General features: G+C 52.3%; 1 protein-coding gene across 5 annotated transcripts in view; it reads right to left on the bottom strand.

Annotated features, from left to right (window-relative positions):
* FSTL4 (follistatin like 4) overlaps positions 1-24,256 on the bottom strand; it is a 398,415-nt gene that overhangs the window by 79,892 nt on the left and 294,267 nt on the right. The window lies entirely within an intron of this gene.

A 24,256-nucleotide genomic window follows, 5' to 3' on the forward strand; every position in this document is an offset into this window, starting at 1 on the left:
AACAGGAAAAAGGCTGGTGATTCTGGTTCAGCAGGTCATGCTAGGGAGGGCTGGGAAAAGACAAGAGGCTGGGTTGGTGGAGGAGGACAGCCTCAGGGACCCTGGAGCCTAACAGGATTGTGGGGATGGGGTGAGGAGGTGGCCTTAGAGCAAGCATCTGTCAAAGAGCTCTGTGGCTCCAGCTGGCCAACAGGGCCTCAACCTAGCCCAGGCTCAGGAGGGCTACAGGCAGGGTAAGAGGGTGTCCTGGGGGCTGTGCTTAACCAGATGGTGGCACAGGACAGCCCTGCATCACAAAGCATTTTCACATCCACGGCCACATCTCCCCCATGGGGAGGTGGGGTGGAAGGCATGTGCCCCTCTCACAAATGAGGCCAAATGGGGCGAGCTGCTACTGGGTAGAGGTCTTGGAGTGGGCTGTCTTCCTGATGCCTTAGCCAGGCAGTGCCAGGGAGCCACCAGGACCACAGCAAAGCCTTGGACACCTGCACTTGGGAAGCTCTCCTGCCAGCGGCTGTCTGAGTCCCCCACTGAAGGCCCACTTGACAGCTGAAATGTGCTTGGGAAAGTAGACCCTACTGTGGTTATCAGTCATTACCACTCAGGAGGCTGCCAGACTGTGTCTAGCTGGTGAGGAGGCGGTTTGCTTAGGGCCGAGGAGGGTCTCTAGAGAACAGAACAGAAGCCTCCAGGAAAACGTCACTGGACACAGGAGCACTTTTCCCAACCTCCAAATTTCACTGGCTTGGTTGGAGTGCGAAGGGCTGGGGCTCCTCTTGGCAAAGAAATTGCATCCAACACTCCTGAGGGCGCATCAAACACCCCGCGCTTCTGCCAAAGCACACCTCAAGTGTCTTGAGCCAGGGATTCCCAAGCGGTGGAACCCCAAATGGGGTTCCAAATAGTGTCAGGGATGACCAGCATTTGCCTTCCTAGATTAGGTCCCGGGCTCTGGAAGCTTTGCCTGTATTTCTAAAAGCTATGCTTGCTGTCATGAACCACCGGATGAAGTGCCGACATTTAATCAAATGATGCTCTAACCCTCCAGAAAGCACTTGCCTCTTGTTTGTCTCAGGACCTCTCCTGACTGTTGTAAAGGTCACGTTGTACTGTCCTAACTCACTGGCCAGCCCACCCGCTGTCCCCGCAGACGCCTGCTGCCATGCCCTGCTTGCTCGGCGAACTGATGAGGACACGCTGAGAGGCCAGGCACTCGCAGCAGGGAGCCAGGCTGGCTGGGATGAGCCAGGCCTTCCTCCCTACTAACTAAACCAGGGGAGATGTCGGTGAGACGGCGGGGGCATATGTGTGTGTCCGTGTGCACACGTGTGCACTGTGCAGTCTCAGTACCAGCACCTGCCAAGAGCTGAGATATCCACCCAGGCATCCAGATGTCTTCCTCCAGATGTGGTACCCATATCAAACCCTGGTCTGAGGGCTAGTACAGCTCTGTGAAAGATGTTGTCTGCTGTACAGTGAGAGGTAGGTGTGTGTATGTGTTGGTCTTGCTGTTACTATAAGGTTGACAACAGTCCTTCCGTTAGTCTGAAATTATTTCCATTGTAACTGATGTCTTTTACATCTCAATGATAGTGAAAGCTACTAGTCCTTACTTGGCCAAATGAAAAATGGCAGCCCTAGATCAGGTCTCTATATTATCTTTCAATGCAAAAAAATTAAAAACCCATTTTTTTTTTTTAGATTAAAACAGTTGGTTTGTGAAATGTGGACCATACTTTTTGGTGTGAGATGAGACACCAGCGTTCCCCTCTCTCCTCTTGGTCAGGCCACTGTGCACCAAATTGCATTCGTCATATTGAGAAGGAGTCTGGACCACACCCAGGCCCAGCGCAAAAGAACAGTATCACTGATGTGCTGTGTCTGCCAGCGATGTGGGGAGGAACTTGCTTTTACTAGCGCCAGCCCTCTAGGTAAAAGTGAACACGTTTGCATTAAAAAAATAAAAAAAGAAAAGCCAAAATCAGTTCAGTGGATTCAAATCACATCTTAGCCAATATGCAGCAGTTTCTGTAAAATCCAGTTGGTCATAACTCAAGTTTTAAAGCGGTCTTTACTTTGGGAACAGATGTCAGAGACGGTGGACTTGATAATCAGGCAATCAGAACAGAAGGACAAGTCAGGAAAAATCCACGCAGTGGACCTTAGAAGGAGATCAGCTCACCAAGAATGGAGGCTGGATTCATTGCTCCTTGGGAGCTTCTTCTGCTGTGGCCTGGGCTCCGACAGCATCAGGGTACAGTGCAGAAAACTGGGCTTTAAGCACCGAGCCAGTCAAAACCGTGCCTTCCCGCACACGTGGGGTGGGGGGTATGGAATCAGCCTGATGCCCTGGTCCAAGCCGTCCCGTCCCAAGAGGCCAGGCCTCTGTCCTGCTGGACCTATCAATGCTGTTTGGCTGTGAGCCGACTTTAGAGTCTCTAGAGTTCTTCAAGGCACGGTGGTGTGTCCTCTCCCGTCTTGCTGGGTTGCAGGCTGCAGAGCAGGAGTGCAGCCTGGACTTTCATAAATAATGGTTTGGTGAACACCATGCTTGTAAAGCTGATGGAGAAAGGAGGCTTGCCTTTGATGCCATCTGTCATTCACTAGCGATCTCGGCATGGAATCCTCACTGCCCCCCCACCTGTCTTCTCTCCTCTCTCTCTCTCTCTCTCTCTCCTTCCCTCTCCAAGTCTTTAAATCAGGTCAACCTTCTTTGGCAGCCCCCAACTCAACAGAGCGTGTGTGCCTAACATGGCTCTTCTTGCGGGGTTCCACTTCATTATCTCAGTGATCCCACACGGACGTGGGGGAGGGAGAACATGGGCACTCGATGAGTGATTTAACAGGATGCTTTAATGATGTATTGAAAATGAACATTGACCCCAGGTAAGAGGTGCTAAACGGATACTTTTAAAGCACACCATCCATTTCGCTCTGATGGACTCTCCTCCTTAAATCACCGTGTTGTCATTTTTACGATGCAGATCCAGCTATTGAGGCCACAGGACTGTGAAATGTCATATAAAAAGCCAATAAGAAAAAAATAAAATTAAGTTGCGGGGAGCGTGCATTAGCATTTCAAAAATGTTCTGTTGCATTATGCTATTATTCTCTCTCTGTCAAGGGGCACCAGGATCCTGTCCTCCCCATAAAAAGACGATGCCACAGAATGTATTAGCGCCTCATTCCTGAAACCGCATGGCAGCTGAAGGGCATAGTTACGATAATGGCGAAATACACTCTGGACTAAATTTGATAGGACACTGGGGCTGTTTGCCTCCTCTGATGACAAAGTCTTGATTGTTTCTCTCCTTGTTGGCCCAGGCCGGTGGCTTTCAGAGTTTTGACAAATTAATGTTTTCAGTACTTCTGCCCTGAAGAAAAGTAAGGCATGAGATCTTGTTGAAGTGAGGGTCCGATTCTTGTACTTAAGGTGACAGTGAGGGTGGGGTTGGCATTCCGTGAGGCACAGGCCAACACCACTCCAAGCTCCCCTGCTTGGCAGCCTATACAACACCCCAGATTACCCAATGTCCAGACCACTTGAATGGCTGGAGCCAGGACTGAGTAGGCGTGGTCAGCTGTGCCATCTGGAAAGTACGAGTTTCATAATGCATAATGGGCCTGGGTCTTCAGGTAGCCCCTGGACAAATTTATTGCCTTCCTTGGAGTTCAAACCCTTAGCGCTCTGAGGGGCGTTTTGAATTCTAACTTGGAGTCCAGTAAGTGCTGCTTCATGAACTGGGCTTTCAGGCCTGAGCTAGGCCAGATGGAGGGACAGTGGCTGCAGAGGGAGGAAGCGCTGCCAACACGGCCGTGAAGAGCCTCCTGGTCTCCCGGGTAATTATGGGAATGCCGTTCCTTTCTATGGCTCTGGATTTGCCAAATTGGGGAAGATGAATCTAGCGCCTCTAATAGTCGATTACACTAAACCACTGAAACAATTGCACTTTATCTGGAACTTTTCAGAAAGCTGACTTGTTCTTTAGGAGCCATCGACTTAATGGAATTCCACTGTATTATTTTCCAACGTGATGTGCTACAAAACGGGTTTGGTCAGCACTTCGGTTTGGGGAATATATTTTCATTTGAGAAGAGGCTTCCGCTGGGCTTCTTGAAACACTGTGTTAGGAAGCACCAGATTCTCAGCCCTGCTGTGGGAAAGGGCCTGGGGTAGACCACCATGGCGGGGTGTGGGCAAGCAGAGTGTAGTGTTTTATTTATTTATTTTTAATACATTCAGCATCAAGTCCAGCAAATGAGAGCCTGCTCTGAATTGAATTTTACCTTTAATGAGATGCCATGTCCCTTCTGTTCCCTGAAACCGAGACCTTGAGAGTCTGTATTAGAGAGCAAAAACAAAACTTTTCACTGTTTTCATGTCTCCTAATAATAGCCTGAGTCGTAACCTGAATTTTTATGCAACTGATTATGAGTGCGACTCGGGCATGAAAGATTTATATGATCAGAAAAGAAATTACCTGCGTGATCTCCGGGCAGGCAGGGGATGAGCCGAGGAGGTAAGTTAATCAGTGTTCTAGGTCACGCAGAAGGTGCCTGCATAGTGCTGGCTGGCCGGCCTGTCGTGTCACAGAGCGAGGGAGGGATGGTCACAGAGTGAGAGACACCCTTCTGGGACACTCCCAGAGCTGCCTGCACCCCCTCCATGCCAGGGAGCACCCAGCTTTGGCCACGAGGCCCCTGGAATCAGCGCTTTCTCCTAACGTGACATTTCTATCCTCTGCTTCCTAAGACCAACGTGTCCAACCAACAATCCCTGGGAAACCACATCGAAGCCCCAGAGATGACTGGGTCAACAGGGAATGAGAGACACGTCCCAACAGGTGGGAGGGTCAGGAAGGTTGAGGCCTATGATCAGAATGGAGGCCGGAATTCTTTTTTTTTTTTTTTAATTTATTTTTTTTAATTTTTTTATGATAGTCACAGAGAGAGAGGCAGAGACATAGGCAGAGGGAGAAGCAGGCTCCATGCACCGGGAGCCCGACGTGGGATTCGATCCCGGATCTCCAGGATCGTGCCCTGGGCCAAAGGCAGGCGCCAAACTGCTGCGCCACCCAGGGATCCCGAGGCCGGAATTCTATCAACTTTTTACCCCTCAAGTTAAGTTTCATTTTAGTTATAAACAGAGACTGAAAATTAATTACGGGGCCACACCTTGAAGCCTACGACCGAAGGAACGAGTGTTTGCCAAGAAGCAACAGCTCTCGCAACCATCACACTCACTAAATCACCCGCGTCCTGTTTATCTGCGGAAGGAGCGGCTGGTCCCTGAAGCCGGTCGTCTTTGGGGCTGTAATGCGCATTTAGTTACCCGTTTGCCGAGGCCCACAACTGATTAATATACACAGGCTTGTTCATTTACTCAGCATTACGTTTAATCATTTAATTTTCGCAGGAGTTTTCAGATCTTTTAATCATCCTAATATTCTTCTTATTGCAACATATTACTAAGCTGTTAGTTCAATTCAATTAAAAAGTGTCATCCCAAAGTAATTTATTCCATGTGCGTCGTTAAGCGGATACCCCAGATATGTCTGCATTTTAGAGGAATAATAACTCTGCCGATTTATTAGTCTGCAAACGACCGCGCTGCGTTGGCAGGGAAAGCGATGCCGTGAGTGGTAAACGTCTGTGGGCAGTGGCGTGGCCGCAGATCCCTGGCCGTTTCTCCAGATTTTGTACTAAGACTCAGAAGAGAATGTGAAAACTTGGGCCATCTGTCAGTACTCAGGTGGCCCCCCAAAACCCGGTTTGACTCTCTGATTCTGGTAATACTTGTAACGGCACGGCCTCGGAGTTTCCCTTTGGGGGCGTCTTGGCAAGAGTTTCTATCCCCACTGCCTCTCACTTCGGGCAGGCGCTAGGGGCCTCCACGGGCCCATGTTCTGGGAAGCACCTGCTGTGGGTCTGCCGGCGGAGAATCTAGTCCCCTCTCCCCTCATCAGAATTCTGGGCCTTTCTGAGTGACTTTCTAGTTACTTCCTCTGTTCTCTGGAGCAGTGCTTTCCAGTTGCAATGCAATGCAATGCAATGTAATGTAATGCAAGTCACATATCTGATTTAAATTTTCTGACAGTCACATAAGTAAAAAGAAACAGGTGACACTAATTCTAATGATATGCTTTAACTCAATATGTCCAAAATATAATTTCAACATGTAATCAACATAATAGTTAGTGAATGAGATATTTTACCTTCTTTTTCCATGTAAGGCTTCCAAAGCTAGTATGCACATCTCACTCCACACGACTCTCATTTCAGGAACTCAGCAGCCACAGGCAGCTGATGGCTACTGCCTCGGACAGGGCAGCTCCAGACCCCTTAGGCCTGGGCCCCATGCAGCCAGGCTGTGGCTTGCCTGTACCTGTGGCTCCCCTGAATGGCTTGGGTTCCATCAGGGTCACCTGAGGGTCTGTCTGCGGAAGTTGGTAATGCTCCTGTGGGGTTCAGATATAGTCACAGGGGACAATGGCTATGGATGACCTATGAGGCTCATCTTACCCTGAGGCTGTAGGAACCCAGCAGGCTCGGGAAGGGGTGGCTGGTGGGAAGGAACAGCTAGAAAGATGCCCCTGACCACATGTCCTCATCCCTGGGCCTTTGTGAGGCCAAAGGGAAACCCAGGCTTGTGGTGGAAGGAGGAAAGCCGCTCCAGGGAGCGCTGACAGGGAAGGGTCCACATCTGCTTTTTAGCTCCTCTGCCCAGCCAAGCATGAGCCTGGGTGCATACAAGGGGTGCCCACTGCTGGGGGGAGCCCCCCCGCCATCCCTGCCTCCCCATCAGGAGGCCAGCCCTGAGGGCTGATTGCCAAGCTCAGGGAGCAAGTTTTGTCCTCAGCCTGCTGTGTCCCACAGGGCAAGATTTACTTTCCTTGGGGAACAAAGTCCTCCATGATGATGACACTTAGGATATTAATGCCTGCACTTTGAGGCCTAAGTGTTCCTTTTTCTTTGGCAGACTCCTCACGGTCAGGGCAGTGAACAGGCGCTGATAGAGTGTTGTTTGCAGAGACGGGCTCTGGACAGGCAGGATGTTACTTGAGTCTGGTGACAGCGGCCAAGTGCCACTTCCACATGTTAGAACTTTGAGCAGTTAATTCCCCGGGTCTGTCCCCTATATGAGCTTGCTGAGGAGCCTTGAGAAGTCAGGGACAAATAGAGAGACCGTGCAAACTTTTAATGCCCTTTCCTGTTCTTGCAGAATGCTGTGATTATTAATATCTCATTCTCAGAAAAGGGCTATGTGTGCTGTTTTTTAGGAGAACAGCAATAAAAAAGGGAAATTAAATTAGCAACTCGGTGTGAGCCTCTAATCCATTAAAGTGTCTACAACTCCATAACCTGTTAACTTAAACTCTGGCCACCTACGTAAGTGGTTTCAAGACAATAGCAGTATGCCACCTGGCCCCATTCTGTACCAGTTACAATAAAAGTGATTGAATGTCAGTGAAGCCTGGGGCTCTGCTCCTGAGCAAGAGGGCTCTGCATGGGGTTGATGTGCTCAGCCTACCTACCCGTGTGACCAAAGAGCCGCCCCCACCCCTGCCATCAACACACCTGTGTCCTCACCCCAGTGTGCATACGGGGTGCATACTCTAAGAGTTAGCCAAAGGCACACACACACCCTATCTCTAATCCCTACTAAATAATGTGAAGAGAAAACTGGCTTCAGAGGAAAACATCACAAAGCAGCTAAACCCAGTACCAAGGACAGGGGACCAGGAATAGCAGCTCACGCACGGTTCCCGAGTGCCAGCAGCATGCCCTGCTCTATGCTGTGAAGAGGACCTGCTACATAAATTGTGGGGCCCAGTGCAAAATGAAGAGACAGACCCTTGTTCACAAAAGCACTGAGGATTCCAAGATGGTGACAGCAGAGCATTTAACCAATGACGCCCTGCTGAGCGCAGAGGCCTGCCTAGGTGGCCTGCCCCATGCAGCTAGCCCTGGCCGTGTCCTGTCTGGGTATCGACTGGCTTACTCCTCCTAACGGACACTATTGCTGTCTCCACCCTACGGATGAGCAGACAGGGGCTCAAAGAGGTTTGGAGACTACCGGGTGGTCTGAATGGAGGGCTGACTCCTCTGCCTGCACGCGTCAGAGCCGCAGAGGATACCTGAGAAGGGCAGCAGGCTTCCCCAGAATCATGCTGTGAACGCTGATGGGGTTTCAGGGAAACAATATCATTTGTCCCATTAAATTAATGTTGTTAATTTGAAGTTTATTGGTTTTGCAGTTTGTTTTTATTTCATTTATAAATTTGCTTTGGCTTTATGGCTGTAAAAGAGCCCTATGCGTAAGGAACATGTACCTAGTTTTATGTTTGTATGTATTTAACTAACATTATACTAAATGTAATTTAAGCCATCAGAGAGAAACCACAACATTTCCCCTTTACGTGGGTTCTGCACATTATGCAAGGAGGGAAATACATCTCCTGGCCCCCAAGATGGGAGGCACAGAAGGTGCTCCCAGACCAGCCCCTTTGCTACTGCCAACAAGGGCCATCCTGGCTGGATGCTGGACCTCAAGGGACAGAGAGGGGAGGGAAGGGGGTACAGAGGACAGGATGGCAGGTGGCTTCCACACACAGGTAGCCATCTAAAGGCTGGCAGTTGAAGGTCCCTGAAGCTCTGTGTGGGCCTGGCTCCCCTCCTGGCTGCTGCTCCACATCCCTTTGCCTTGACCCGGAGAACTCTCAGCCTTATGAAACAGGCTCCAGGACAGTAGCTCTGGCCCCAACTCAGGGAGAGGCTGGTAGGTTCACCAAGGGGCTCAAGGTCATTGTGGGGGAGGGGGGATGGGAACAGTTATGATGCCTCCAAGCTGCCTTTTTACCAACCCTGAACAAGTGCCTTGAGCTAAAGCCACCCCTCCCCATGTCTAAGTCCCTACTGTTACTACAGGGGCATATTTCAAACTCACATTTTCTTGTTACTCTATGTGTGCTCTCAATGAGCAACTGCATACCAGGATGTATTTCCAAAAGCGAGGTGTGTCAATGACTTACACGAGAACGTTCACAGAGGCATTGTTCGTAATTGCCCCAAACTGGAAACAACCCAGGTATGTCAACCATGGCATCTTCTTACAGCAGAATATCATACACCAATAAAAGGGTGCAAATCTCTGCTAGAGATGACATTACAATAGAGGAATCTTACAAACATAGTTCTGAGGATGTAGACAGACACAAGAGGGTCCCACTATATGCTTCCATTGATATATGAAGATCAAGAACCAGCAAAATGACTCTATGGTATTAGAAAGGCAGGATAATAGTTACACTTGAAGGGGAGAAGGTTTCTGGATGCTGTAATGTTCCATTTGTTCCTTGGAATAATAGTTAACAGAGGTGTCCACGGCTACTTCATTGAACTTATACACTTATGATTTGTGCACAGTCTATGTATAGTATGTCAATTACAATTAAAAAATCTGACAGAAACATTATATGAAACAGTAAATAAAATATATAATGAGAAAAATACACATTGTTATTGTCAGCTGCCACCTACCTTCCCATGGGAAAGTCCTGAGAGGAACCTCCATGGAGGTCAGGGTCCTCTCCCAGGCCTGACTTTTCCCTTGGGGTGAACCCCGATGCTCTGGGTAAAGCAACCCATGAACACAGCTGACTCCCTTGAAGGTTCTAGGGTCCCCGGGTTCCCTGCACCACCGTGATCTGAGTGAAGTCTCGTTCCGAACCGTTTCCAGGGATTTGTGCCAAGGACACTTGGTGCTAATGCAAAGCAGAAGATGAGTAGCAAGCCTGGGGAAGGCAGGGCACCCTTTGTGAAGATGAGGATGTGACAAGAGATGTCATCGACCCCTTGCCCATCCCTGTGACCGAAGCTGTGCACCCCTCTGAGTTTGGTCTCTTGGCCTGAGAGCATGTGGTGCTCCACAACTCTTTCCAGGGACCTTAAAAGATTTGCTCCTTAGCAAAGGGCATCTCCAGAATATTGGTGGACACCTGGTCACACAACCTGTCCACAGTGCCGCTGGGCTGATGCCATTAGTGCAGAGATGTTCAGAAGCACTGAGAGGCCTCCATCTCCCACAGGAGGGCCAGGTGCCCACACCCTGTCCAAAGGTCTGTCTGCTCTAGAGCTCCTGGGTCTGACATGTCATGTGTGTTTGCAGAAAAAGGGATCTTGTAAGGCCCTGTGTAATTCTTGCTCTGGGCCCTGCCCACCCTGGCTCACCAGGACTTTTGCTCTGCTTTGGCTGCAGTCTTGGCTCTTGTTCCTAACCCCACCTTCCTGCCAGCCACATGGGCAGTCTTTCTGTTTTTAGATATTTGAGGAGAGCTCTGCCTCTACTGGAACTTTCTTCCCCACCTTCCATCCAGGCTGGCACAAGCTCATGCTCCCTGCTTTGTCACAACTCAGACGTGTTTTAATAATGACTTGCCTCCAATAGAGTCTAAGGAAACCAGGACCTATGCTCTTACAGGCCCCAGGAGGCCATCCAGCAGAGGAGGCATCAGGACATAGGAAATATGAGGAAATTCTTTGTAAAAGACTGGGCCCCAGGTGCTGGGCTCAGAGGGCATGCTACAGGGGGATGGCCCTCCCTGGAGGGGCGGTTCTGATAGGTCTGTAGGTCACTCTCACCTTGAAAACTCCAGCCATTCCCTGATAGTGGGGCAAGGGCATTGCTATGCTTCAGACCTAGAATGTGAGGGAAGGAAGTGCCCTTGAACACCACCTGGCCCCCTGCTCTTCCTACAGATGAGTAAAGCAAGGGAGCCTCAGGTGTACAAAGCACCAACAGTCTTGCTGAGCTTGAGACTCAGGTCTCTGGGCTCTCAGACCAGAGTGAAGGTACTGGCCACTGTCTCTTGAAGATTCAGCTGCACAGGGTCTAGCCCCCATGCACTGTGGGGCCCAACCCTTCACCAGCCCTGGTTAACCTGCTCATACTGCATGGTGTAATTCAAGTGCTGCTATGTGCTGGGGGTCCATGCAGAAAAATGCTAACTTGTATAGAAAAGTTCTTTAGAGCTATGTGTTCTCTGGACTTCTAGTATCCCAGGCAGTAGCCAACACTTGGGTTCTAGGAGCCTGGTGAGGAGGTGCAGGTCAAACATGGGTAGGTGGCCGTGTCGTACATCTTCTAGGAAGTACATATATCCCCTCGAATGGACCCAAGGGAATGTGAGAACATGGTGACAGAGTGGGAGCTACAGAGCATAGGAGCGGTCAGTGGTGGGGCTGCCTCATGATTAGCAAGCATCTGTGAGGGCCAAGGTGGCACACAGCAGGCATCCACCACCAACTCTCTGCCAGGACCATCCTACTTGGGGCCAGAGTGGGATTAATAGTGTCCTCCCCAAATTCATGTCCACTGGAACCTCAGAAGATGACCTTATTTGAAAATTGGATCTCTGGAAATGTACTTTCTTAATGGTCTTGAGATGACATCATCTTGGATTTAGGGTACACTCTAAATCCAATGATTGCTGTCCTTACAAGAAGAGGAGACAGAGAAACTAGGAAAAAGGCTGTGTGATGATGAAGACACGGATGAGTTCTACTACTATGAGCCAAGGAGCACCAGAAGCTGGAAGAGGCAGGGGAGGGCCCTCTCTCAGAGCCTTTACAGGGATCATGGCCCTGCCAACACCAGAATTCTGACTTTAGGCCTTTAGACTATGAAAGAACAAATTTGCATTGTCTTGAGCCACCTTGCAGGAGTCTGTTACAGTAATTCCATGAGACTTGTACAAGGCTTTTGTTGAGTTCAGAGGGCAAATCCAGCTGAGACCCATTCTAGGCCTCTATGTAGTCACTAGGTCTGATCTCTGGCCAATCATTTCCTTGCCCTGGCCTCTAGCGGCCACATTACTTACAATGGCGCGGTTGGGAAGTGGCAGGTGGGCACGGGGGAGAAGGCACAAGAAGGAGACCTTGAACTCTCAAGCCACTGGCTCAGTCCAGTCCACGCAGCACAGGTGCAGTTAGCTCACAGGCCTCTGTGTTGGAGCTCAAGCATGAATATTCATGAGCTATGTTCCTGAGAGCACCCCAAACTCCCAGCCATGGCCCACACCTCTCAGAAGGTGGACTGGGCCAGGTGATGCAAACAAGGCATGAAAGTCATCTCCCATCTGCTCTGAAAACTCCAGAAATGTGGCTGCACCGAGCCCCCAGCCCCAAAGGAGAGCTCTAAGATAGTCCCCACCATGTGAGAGGCTCCCCAGGGCAGGAACCTTGGCTGCCTGGTCTCATAGGGCCTGGCATCCTATGCTCCCTAATCAGGGCACCTGAGTCAGCAGCTGGGCCTGATGCAGAGTAAACTCTAACCCCCCTTGCTTCTGCACTGACAGCCTCCCACAGCATCACCTTCCAGCCACCGGGGCCTGTCTGAGTTTCTGGGAGCACAGTAAGCTCCTTCAATCCTGGGTCTTTGCAGGTGCCCTGTCCTCTACCAGGACTCACAGCTGGCTGCTTCTCCTCCTTTAGATCTCCTTCCTTACATTATCCCTCACAGGGTGCCCCTTCCCCATAGCTGCCCTATCTAGAGTGGATCTCTACAGTTTTTCTGTTTTTCTCCTCAAAGACTGTAAGTTCCTTGAGGGCAGGAATCACATGCAGTCTTGCTCACCACTGGATTCCAGCAGCCTGCCCTGTGCCTGGCACATGCAGCATGCTGGGTAAACGCTTGGTGGATGAGCAGTGAGGCCTGCACGCTGGTTCCCTGGGGCTAGGACACCTCGGGGATGCTCTGACGCAGGGAGGGGTGGTCATCACTTCAATCCTGCCTCTGCCACCAGGCACCATCCCCACCCCCCGCCCCATCTAGAGCCTCAAGCTGGCTAGTACTCCCATTTGCCTGGTGCAGGTGAGCTGTGTTAATGGCCCTGAGAGCCACTAAAGACCACGAGTTTAGTGGCCCTAAAAGACCCCTATTGCCCGTTGGCTGGAATCCTCTTTCCAGGAAAACACTCCCAAATAGGTTGGATTTAGGAGGCCAATATTAGTAGTAATAAAAGCTAATATCCCTGAACATCTTGTCTTGCACTAGGCTGAACCCTTCACACATACTTCCTTGAGCCTCCAGAATGACCCTACCAAGCATATGCTCTTATGACTCCCCAGGCTCCAAGCGGTGAGGGAGACCAGCTCTGCAGGACTCCCAATCTGAGCACCCCAAAAGCTGCTGCAACCCTGGTCCAGTACCCTCCTGAAGTCTGAGCTGAATGACTGGAACAAGAGAATAAAGTTGGAGCAACACGGTGGCCCTGGATACCGAGGGGTTTTCTTTTCTCATGAGAGACTCAGGCAGCGCGGAAATGCTGGCAGGGCATTGGCTCTGTGTACTCACTGCCACCTTGAGCAGGGGACAATTGAGTTGAGTCTTAAAGGAGTCTGAGCAGAGGATGGGTGAGCATGGTGCCAGGGGAGGGTTTCCAAGCTGAGGAAACAGCATGTGCAAAGGCCCAGTGCTTTGCTGTGAGTGTAGACAAGCAGAGTTGGGAGCACCAAGCCATGCGCTGAGGGCAAGGTGGACGGTCCTTACATTTTGGGGGCCTATGAGGGGTTGTCTGGTGTCTCCTTGTGTATCCCGGGGCAGAGAACCTGTAGCCATTGGGAGGGAAGCTGCCATTTCTGATTTCTTGCCAGCTCACAGTGGCATGGTCAAGTTCCAATTAACATTCATGGAATAAATGAGATATGTAATTGGAAAACTCACAGAGCATTTTAACCCTATTAGCAGCAGGATTGTATTCTGCTCCTATGACTCCTCTTGTGAGAGAAGACTGGAGGCCCAGTAGTGGTTCTGTGGGGGCTCAAGGAGGGCCTTCTGTTCCAGGTGACAACTCTTCATCCTGCCTCAGGGCTACAGCCATCCTGGGGTCCCCCAAGCAGACACCTGGGCCACTGGGTGCATGGGTGCAGCCTGCTGATTCTCCCTGGACTGTGGATGAGCCCTGAACCCTCACTGGGGTTCAGCCTACTGGACCGGGCGTCTGTCACACTCACTCATGTCCTCTGGGTCTCTGGATCCTGCTCTGGAACGGCCTGCACCAACCTAGTTACCGCACGGAACAAACAAGCCCCTTTGCCAGGAAAATAACTCTCTAAACAAACACCACAGTCTTGCAAGGCTTATCGGATCTGACATTTGCCTCTTCTCAGAGAGACAGCAGTTGATACTCACCAAGTTCTGAGAAGTAATTTGGGAGCAGAGGAGCATGGAACACCTGTCAGCGCAAGTTCGGAGCCCTGGGTAGGCAAGGAGCGCCCCACCAAAGCAAAGGTGTGTTTGCACCTGCTGCATGCCTCTGAGGACTGCTCACCATTGACAGATTTGGGAGGGGGGATTCCAAACCATGTGCCCCCTAAAGGCATGTTCCAGAAGTGCCTCCTGGGGGCTTTTGGGTCCTGAGCCCAGCTTGTTGGGATCATGTGTGTGTATGAGGGAGTCCTTCATGGCTCTAACAGGGCCATGCTGTGCCTTGAGGATCCAGCTCTGGGGTTGGCCCTGGGCTGTCCCAGTGGTGGACAGTGACTTGGGCTCTGTCTTGGAAAGCTATGTCCCCTGGGAAAGGAGAGATAGAACAGCCACATCACTGCAGCACAACTCGTGAGAATCCGACTGCAAACCCCAGACCCAGGCGGGTGGACTGCCCCCAACTTCCCTCCTTCCTTCCTGCTCAGTGCAAATCAGGGCAGATGTCTGGCACTTTTCTCTCCATATAGACCCTGGGGGGCAGGTTACCAGGCAAGTAAGTTTCTAGGTGCTGCTTGGGAGGGAAATGAGAGCAGGCCTCAGAGGTGTGCGGCCAAAGGATGCAGATGGAGCTGGTGGACACTCTCGGAGATGCTTGTGGGGACTGCGGACAGTGGGGTGTTGGCTCACAGCCCTGCAGGAGCAGTCTGTGGGGGTCGGATTGGCATGGCAGTGGCTGAGGCCACTAGGGCTGGCCAGCGTCCTGCTCTGACCCACTCACGCCCTGGGGCAGACCATTTGCACACGCTGAACTTCAAGCAGTCATAAGGAGCAAAGCTCCCAAGTCCATGGCCCCAGGTCAGACCGACTAATCAACGTGTTGTTTCCGTTAATGAGAACAGACTCAAGTATAAAAACACTATTCCTTGACTGTTGGGAGTGTGGCATTCTTTTTGATTCTAAGAAGTGTCCCTTGGTGGAAGCTGGGGGAAGGGTGTGGGCAGTGGTCGCTGTGAGCCGAGCAGACTTGGCTTTGGTGTCTCCAGCTGAGGTCCCCACAGATTGGCACAGCTGCCCGCTGGTTCAGCCCCCCCCCCCCACTCCGCTGACCTGTGCAGACACAGCACCACACGTGGTTCTGCCCAGGGCGTACAGCTCTATAACTGCTCTGAGTCCTAACTCTGCTTTGGGCAGAAGATGTTCCTCTTAGGTCCTTGGCCAATGCTCTTGGAGAGGACTCCAGCATCTGACACCTGGATAAGCCCTCACCTGCCAATCTCCTTCCTACTGCCTGCTTTGGCATGGTTAATCAACCAACACTTAAAATCTGAGAGGCTGTCTAGTGTCAGATGCTAGGGAGGTAGCTAAATCAGGCACAAGGCACAGTCCCTGTGCCCCTCTTGAACAAATTAGCTTTTTTTTGGTGGGTGCCAGAGGGGATGCAAATTGGCCCATGAGAAAAGACAGGCTGGGTGGAGTCAGGGCACCATGAGCAGGGCTGGCAGGGGCATGAGACCCCAGAAGAAGGTGGGGGTGTTCAGACTCAGTGAGGCAGGAAATAGAGAGCCATGGAAGGCTCTGGAGTAGGTGAGAGCAAGGTGAGAGGTGATGCTTTGGGAGCCCTGCCAGGCTGCCTTGAGAGTGGTCAGGGCGTGGCACTGAGTCAGCAGTGGCACCTTGTTGCTGCCCCTACCATGCCAGCCAGTCACGGCTGCTGCTAGCGCCGAGGATTCCCTCTGACCCGGGCAGGAGAGACCTGCCCACTGCCCTGGCTGTGAAGCCTCATCCTTAGAATGACCATGGAGTGGGATGTGAACTCTCCCACTTTCCCCTCAGTGGTTCCAAAGGAATCACTTCCCCGTGTCCCCCAGGGCCCAAGGATGTATGTGCTGTCACCCTAGGGAGCTGCCCTGACCCTCCAACTCACCCGGTCTCCCTCCTCCAGACGTGGCCGGTTGGATGGAGCTCAGCACTGCTGGACACAGCTTGGCGCTGGGATGCTCCAGGCGCAGCAGAAGCAGGAGCTGACATCAAGTGTTCCACAGAGCCTGGGCTGGGCCCATGAGCAGACTCTGTCAAGACGGGCCTTATGGGTTCTTAGCACTTTCAAGGTTGACCACAAGTCCCGTGCACAGGGTCGAGGGACCGCATCAGTGGTCCCATCACCCTGAGTACCAAGAACTTGGCTCTGTACTGAGCCCTCTCCTGAGGGCCAGAGCCCAGCAGAGCACACTGTGGCCCGCCTCCATGGAGCCTGCAGCCTGGGTGTGTGTGACAGGGTCATTAGTGAGGCCTATGGCTGCGCATCCCAGGGTGTGAGGTCAAGCAGTCCTTTAGAGCCTGGGTTCTAATCCCAGCTCTACCATGTACAGACTGTGTGACCTTGGGCAAATTCCTTTGCCCCTCTGGCCCTTGGCTTACTCTTCTCTGATATAGGAAGCACAGCAGGATCGCCGCAGACTCTGAGAGGACCTTCTATGTGAACATCAGTGAGCATTGTGCCAGGCTCACGATGCACACCTATTAGCTTGTGCAACTATCAGAGGGGGACAGCAGACCTGAGAACTCTGGGAGACCTTCCCAGGTCTCCAAATTAATGTATAAAGACACTTGTACTGAGGTCTGGTTTTTTTCCCAAAGGGATCTATGAAGCACATTCTAGACATACATCTACCCACTACACGTTAATCACCTCCTTAGTCTTGATAGAAAACTTCTTTCTCATCCATAGGCTATGATCCAAAAGGCTTTTAAATCTGTTTTCTATTTAAAAAACATCAACTCAGGCAGCCGGTCCCGCAGGCTCTGCGCGCTCCGGGGGTCTGCGTGGGGCCCCACGGGCAGGGTGGGCCGGCTGCCCTAAAAAGAAAAAACAAAACAAAACAACAAAAACCCCCCATCAACTCAGAGAAGCCACCATGTGAGGAGAGAACAGCATAGCTTGGTGTGTTATGGAAGCAGGAGGTGGAGCTGGGGGGCGGGAGGGCGTGACACTGAACTGGCCCACAGTGACTGGGAGGACCCTCCCCGGCAGGTGGGCCTTCCTGGCTGCTTTGGAGAAACAATTTTGGTTCTCTTTGTTTTTTGCTCAAACTGTCTGTGCGCGTCTGGAAGTTATAAGACACACTAATCACCTCGATGCTGCCCACAGACCACATTCCTCCTCTGGGCTTCAGTGGAGCATTTTTTAATCCGATAAAAGGAAAACCTAATTCAAGAAGTATTGATTTTAAATTTCTTTCCATCTCTTTCACTTAAAAACAACCCCTCTACTCTGGGCGGCCCCTGCTTTGCCGGGTTGTGTGGACTAGCAATCACATCTTCACATATACGACAAGGCCAAGCACCAGGGCTGCTCAGCTATGAGTCCTCAGCTTCAGGGGTCTCGAGGCTTTACAGAGCGACTATTACACCAGGGAGGGAGGGAGCGCTGCTGCCGCCGCCGCTGGCCTCAGTGACTTCCAGCCCCGAGCACCTTCGTGAATCAGCACTGGTTTGGGAGCACTGCCCCGCTCCAGCCTGTGACGAGGGCAGCTATGTGGCTCATTTCCTTTCCCTCCACAAGGCACGGGGTAGGGGGGCACCCCACTCATCTCTCACCCCGATCCTCTTCTGTCCAGAGGGTTGTCCCTGGCCTGGTATCCGAGACCTGTATGCTCTGGCTGACCTCACCACCACGGCTCCCACGGCCCCCGTGGCCTGCGCCCTTCACTCCAGGTACAGCAGCAAACGCGTGCTGCGTGCTCCAGCCTCCGTGTCTTCGCTCACACTATTCAGCCTGCCATTTATGTCAATTGCACATATCTTCTGGAGTCATCCAAATGCCAAACACCACCCCCTCCAAGGAGCCTTCCCTGACTGCCACATCACAACACTCGGGTCTCTCCTTGCCCTGCTCCCACTGGGAAGCAGAGTGGCATAGTGGAAAAGCCATGTATTTTGGAGTTGGACTTGTTTGGTTTTAATGCCGCCTCTGCTACTGCCTGACCACACTCGCCTCATCTGTAAAATGGGATTAAGAAAAGTACCTGTCTGAGGAATGAATAACGTAAAACATACGAAGTATTTAGTACAGTGTCTGGCACAAAATAATGGCTCAGTAAAGAATAGTTATTGCCCTTTTCAAAAATCACTGACTCATTTTTAGTATTCTAGCTCCATCTCTTATTGGCTTGGTAGCCCAGAGAACAAGTAGCTTACTCTCTCTGAGGCTGGAGCCTTGCAGAGTCTGTGGACCCTAAATGAGAGTCTTAGGGACAAGCACAGCCAGGTGAGGTGCTGCCCGCCGCTCCCAGGGCCTGTCTGGATCTGCCCAGGTCCTGCTCTGGCTCACTCCCTATCAAGCTGTCCATGGCCAACATTGCTGCATGTCTGCAAATTGTCACCTTCAATACTCACAAGATCAAATGCAGAACCCGCCCAGCTATGAGTGGCTTAAAACCTGGCTCAGGGTCCTACCACAAGAAACTCAAAACAAAGTACCAGGCTTTTGACTAGCCCATACCTCATGCCTTATGGCCCCGGGTGCTGGGACCAAACCATCTTGGAGGGCCTTTTGCTACTCAAGAGCTGAGGTGCACCCAAGGTCTGGGGGTGTCTGTGGGAAGGACTGTGGCTGGGCTCTGCTGACTAACCCACACTCCAGCCATGTTAGGACAGCTGGACAGCACTGAATGGGAGTCAGAGGCGCTTTGGCTCTTTGGCTCCTATCGTCAACTTGCTAATTGTTCCCAGTTCATAGGAACAACTCCCTGCCCTCCCTCCAAAGACAAATGGGAGGGTCCTTCAGGGGCTGCTCTCCATACCTGAGAGTTGATGCTTTGCCCTCCCCTTCTGGGCTCTGGGAAGCATATCGAGGTCTGCAGGAGGTCCCTGGCTCCAGGGAGCTCCAGGTACTGCCCCTCTTTAAGGGAGCCCCTAACAGGAGCAGGAGCAGCTCAGTGGCGTTGGCCTCCCTGCTACTCTGCCAATGTTTCGGTGGTCCCAGAAATGCCAGTGCCACCAGGCACTGGGACACCCAGGTCCCTCCCTGTCCGTGGGGTGAGCACAGCTTCTATGACTCCGAGGGCTGGGATGACAATAGGGACCTCGGAGGCTGCATCAGCCCGAGGGGAAAGCAGGACAGAGCTAGAGGATGCACGTCTCAGCCTGGCCTTGGAGGCCCAGCTCTGCTGTCCAATTTCAGTCCTGCATCACACAGGTCGAGGGCATGGGAAGCACTTAATTAACATCCAGTATCCACACCTCAACCTCCTCTCCTAATGCCTCCGTGAACTCTTCTCTCACCTCAAGGTAGAGCCCTTTCCTTCTCTATTCGCATCTATCTCATCCCCATTTATCAAGCCCAGCTTAAGTCCTCCTCTTCCAGGAAGTTGGCTAAGACTCTCTACCAGAGGAAAACCCTTCTAAGACTGTGTTTTAGACTCCAGGACTTGAGCAAGACATGACAGGGTGGTAGGGCAGGTGTCCTACAGTTGGGGATACCGATCTCCTGTCATTCCCCACTCCTGGGCCACCCAAAAGCCTGTCCTGGCACAACATAGTCTATCGTTCCGTCTCCAGAGCCTCCCGAAGCCCAGCACCAGCCCTTGGCTGCTGGGGCAACGTGACTGCTCTGTGTCGCAGTAAGGAGTGGAGGACTTAGTCCACCCAGCCCAGCCAGGCACAGACCTGTTTGTTTCTAGACTCTTTGGCCGTCAGTTCACTTGATGCAAAACAGAAATGGAACCATGGTTTCAGAAACAAAAAGAATTTCATCTCAATTGCATTTGTATTCAAGTGGGCAAAATAGGTTTCAGTGCTTTCCTGAGTGTGCCAGGAGTGGGGCCTGAATACCTGGGGGTGCTGATGGCACGTCGCCCTGAGAGTGGCCAGGATGAAAAACGAGGCTGCAGAGCAAACCCTCGCCATCGGTCTGTTGGCAGTGGCACAGGCACGGCGTTGGGAGGGAAACATTGTCTGGGCCGCTGTGCCCCTTGCAAAGGCAGCTCAGTGATTAATTATCACACCCCGGGCCCGGAATTGTGAGGAGGAGGGCGAATGAATACGATAGAATTTTATCTCTGCATGCGCCGGCTGGGAAGCAGGTGAAACTCTCTGCTGCTCTAAATGAACTCAATGTTTAGAGCTGCATAAATCACAGGGCACATGGAACACCCACACCTGCCACTTAACCCCTCCCACACCAGCATCAGGCCAAGCCCAGGTCACCGAGCTGGAGGGCAGAGCTCCTGGGAACGCATCAGGAAGCCAGTCAGCTTCCTCCAGGTGGAAATAGAAAAAAGCCTTGATCCCAAGAATCTCCCATCATCCAATATGATGCTTCCTGGTGGGGCAGCAGCCCCCAGAGAGGACGGCGCTCAAGGAGTTGTCTTTTTGGCAGAGTCTGCACATGGATGTCTGAAACCCCTGAATTTTAGCTGCAAAGACTGGCTGGGCTTTGGTCACATTGGCTCACTGGGGCAAACCAGTGGCCTGTAGCTTCTGAAAGTCCTCCCCAGAGCACTCAGAACCAAGCCCACCCTCTGCTCAGTGACCATTAGAACACCCAGAGATGGGCAGGCCGTGAGAGGTGCCCATGATACCTGCCTTTCACCTTCTTGTTTGCATCTAGCAAATGCACCCACGGTGACTTCTTTTCCTTCACTATAGCTCTCTGGGACCCCACTGAAATGCTAAGATCCTGGGCTGGTGGGGGGCCACATACAGCAGGCCCCCGGCAGCAGCCAGGCCCAGCAAATCCACAATGGTGGCCTTCCCACTCCAGGGCCATGGGCCCCTGCCCTGCAATCCCTCCAGCAGGCCTTCAGTCCCCTCCTCGCCCCCAAGCCTTCTCCCACTGACTGAAGCTGACCACCCTTCCCGTGGCACTTAGCAATCAGGTTTCAGAGGAAGTGGGTTTAAGGGAGGGAAGGTGGGCTCTGCAAGGGTGGGGTCAAGGGGTGGAGAGTTTGGGCACACTTGGTGTGTGGTGGCCATGAGGGCACCAGGGCGATTGCAACACTGTCTGGAGGCCTGCCTGGGGTGAGACCCTGCTGAGAGCCGTGTGAACGAGGAGGGCAGCGCAGCTAAACATCTCAGGCGGGCCCTGTGCCTCTTCTTGTCAAGTGTGGCTGCTGCACAGCCACACTCATTTGTCTAATTGCTTTTATGCCACAGTGTCAGCACTCCATGGTTGGGACAGACACTGTATGTGTTTCATGGCCTAACAGACCTGCTGCCTGGCCCCCTGAAGAGCTGGAAGGCGCTGGAGGAGGAGAGGCGCTCAGCAGGGAGAGGAGGAAGAGGAGGCTCAAGAAGTGAATGTGTCTGGGAGAGGTCAAATCTGCAGAAGACTGAAGCCCATCCATTGGCTATGGCAGCTGTAGGTCATGGCGACCTTTGCCGACCTCCATTTGCTCGTTGGTACACACTTAAGGGGAGCAGAAAGGCTGCAGAGGGGGAGCCAGGAGGGAGGCTACAGTATGGACGAGAAGGCCCCTTAAGGTGCTTGGCTGCCTTAAAGCACCAGGAGGAGAGAGGGCCCGCAGGTAGGAGGGTGCATGGGGCAACCAGCCAGTCCTTCCACCTCAGACCCAAGCCTTGAAAACTTCTCTGCGCAGATCTGAGTCCACTTGCCTACCTGGGCTATAGCTGCCCAGCCAGCTGCACGCAGCCTTACCAGGCCTTTTGAGTCTCCTCCGCCCAGGCCTGTGGAGAAGGGAGGAGAGACACAGCCCCGGGGCCGAACGTCATAGGTTGTGTTGTCCTGGCTCTTGCCTGGGTCAGCTTGCCACTTCTTTTTTAAAATTTTATTTATTCACAAGAGAGAGAGAGAGAGAGAGAGAGAGAGAGAGAGAGGCAGAGTCACAGGCAGAGAGAGAAGCAGGCTCCATGCAGGGAGCCCGACGTGGTACTCGATCCTGGGTCTCTAGGATCAGGCCCTGGGCTGAAGGCGGCACTAAACCGCTGAGCTACCCAGGCTGCCCATCATCTTTTTATTTTTTAAGATTTTATTTTATTCATGAGAGAGGCAGAGACACAGGCAGAAGGAGAAGCAAGCTCCCCGCGGGGAGCCTGATGTGGGACTCGATCCCGGGTCTCTAGGATCAGGCCCTGGGCCAAAGGCAGTGCTAAACTGCTGGGCCACCTGGGCTTCCCTGCCGCTTCTTTCCCCACTGCTCACCCCTTTCCCATACCAGGGCTCAGAAAACAGGTCTACTGAGTTGAGGCTCTGTCATGTGGGCTTTTCTGATCTGTGGCTCCCACCTCTTCCCTCCGGGGCTGCACTGGCCCCTGGGTTCTCTGTAGGACCCGAGAGCTCAGCCTGCCGGGCCTGACCTCAGCTCTCCCCGTGTCTAGGTGCCCCCTCTGAAGACTGCACCTGCCTGCACCACGGCGGACATGGGCTCAGGGGTCTCAGGCCCCAGGAGGGGTTGAGCAGCCCAATGGGGGCCTAGAACATACCATCATGATTCATCACTATGGTGCCCTAGCCAGGCCTGGGGCCCAGCCTGTGAATCCAAAAAGAAAAAAAAAAAGAAAAAAAAAGAAAAAATCGAGTGTGAAGTTAAGTAGCAAACTCATCATTGAAACTCTCACGTTTGCTGAGATGAGATGATTCCCATTAACAAAACACCTTCATTTTCAGAGAATCCATGTTCGCAGCTTGCTCTGTAGAGCCTGCCCCCACAAGTTATGATTTATATTTTATTACAAGGTGAAAAGAGACAAAAAAAAATCCTCACAAGGGAAAAAAATAAAAAGTCCGCTGACTCTCTACAGCAACTCCCAGGGCATTTGATTTAAAGGGACATTGTCATCTTTAATGTTTTCATCCAGAGGAATTAGAGAGCGCCACCACGATAATTTAGAAGCTCCTGATTTAAGGGGCAGCCGCCGTGGTCTGGCTTCACTGTATTTGCCTTTTTATGGTTCCAGAGAGTATTTTCTGAGAGATAATAATGTTGGGTGATATTTCTCCTTTGTCATGTGGAGGCCCAAGAAGAAAATTAAAATAGGTCCTTTTGTCCCTCCTCTCGGCTGCCAGGCTGTGGATCGAGGAGGACTGTCACCGGCCACCTGCAGCCCCTTCATCTTCCCAAGGCCAGGGCCTGCCTCTGGTGCCCCCGGGGCAGTGGCGGAGAAGCCGTGACCATGAGGGCCCCCCGTGAAGCCCTTTCGTGGCTGCACCTCTGCTGCAGCCAGTGGTCACGGGAGCCTCTCAGCAGTGTCCCTTTGGGGTCCCTGTCCTGCCTCCTTGTAGATCTCTTTTGCCTCCAGAGTTCCCCCATCCGTGGTCTTCCTTGTGGGCACCTCCAGCTCAGTCCTTCTCCTGCTGGCTTTGATCACAGCCTTCCCTGCTTTCCTAATTCTCCAGACTTGTGTGACGAGCCCAAACCCCGTGGCCTGGACGTGGGGGCCGATGGCAGGAACTGCGATGTGTTCATGGAATCTGGTTCCTTTCCCTGCTGCTGCCATGGCCACATGACATCCTCTAGGCGGCCCCTCGGTCAGGGGTGGGCATGTGACTGAGGCCTTGCCCGTAGAGTAAGCCAGAAGGAATGCACACAGATCCTTGCTGGGCTCCCTACCACCCCCCACCTCCGCCCCACCATGGCTCTCCCCCAATTCCCACATGATTTGTACTCTACTCTCTCTGTCCCTCTATACTGGCCAGGTCCAGGGCAGCCAGGAAAGGAATCTGAGGCCCTATGAGATGATGGACCACAAAACTGAAGATGCCTGGGTCCCTGTGTCACCGTACGGCTACAGACTGAACCCCAGTGTCACACGTTCCACGGAGGGGAGTAAATCTGTATGGTGTCACGGCTCTGAGATTTGGGGCTGGTTTGGGACTGCATCTTGCCCCCCTGATGAATACAGGTCTCTGCTGCTCTGTGCTAGCCTCCCTCCATCGTCACCTTCCGCTTCTCCCTCACTTGACTGTGACACAGGGGAGAAACTGGCCATCCTAGGTGGGGGGGCGTTGCCAGGGGTGTTGCCATCTGTGATGGGATGTCTTTCCCTCCTCCCATATCTGCCTGGGACAGCCCAGCCATTCTTCCCGGAAGA

This window comes from Canis lupus, chromosome 10 (assembly GCF_048164855.1).
Source record: "Canis lupus baileyi chromosome 10, mCanLup2.hap1, whole genome shotgun sequence".
NCBI lineage: Eukaryota > Metazoa > Chordata > Mammalia > Carnivora > Canidae > Canis > Canis lupus.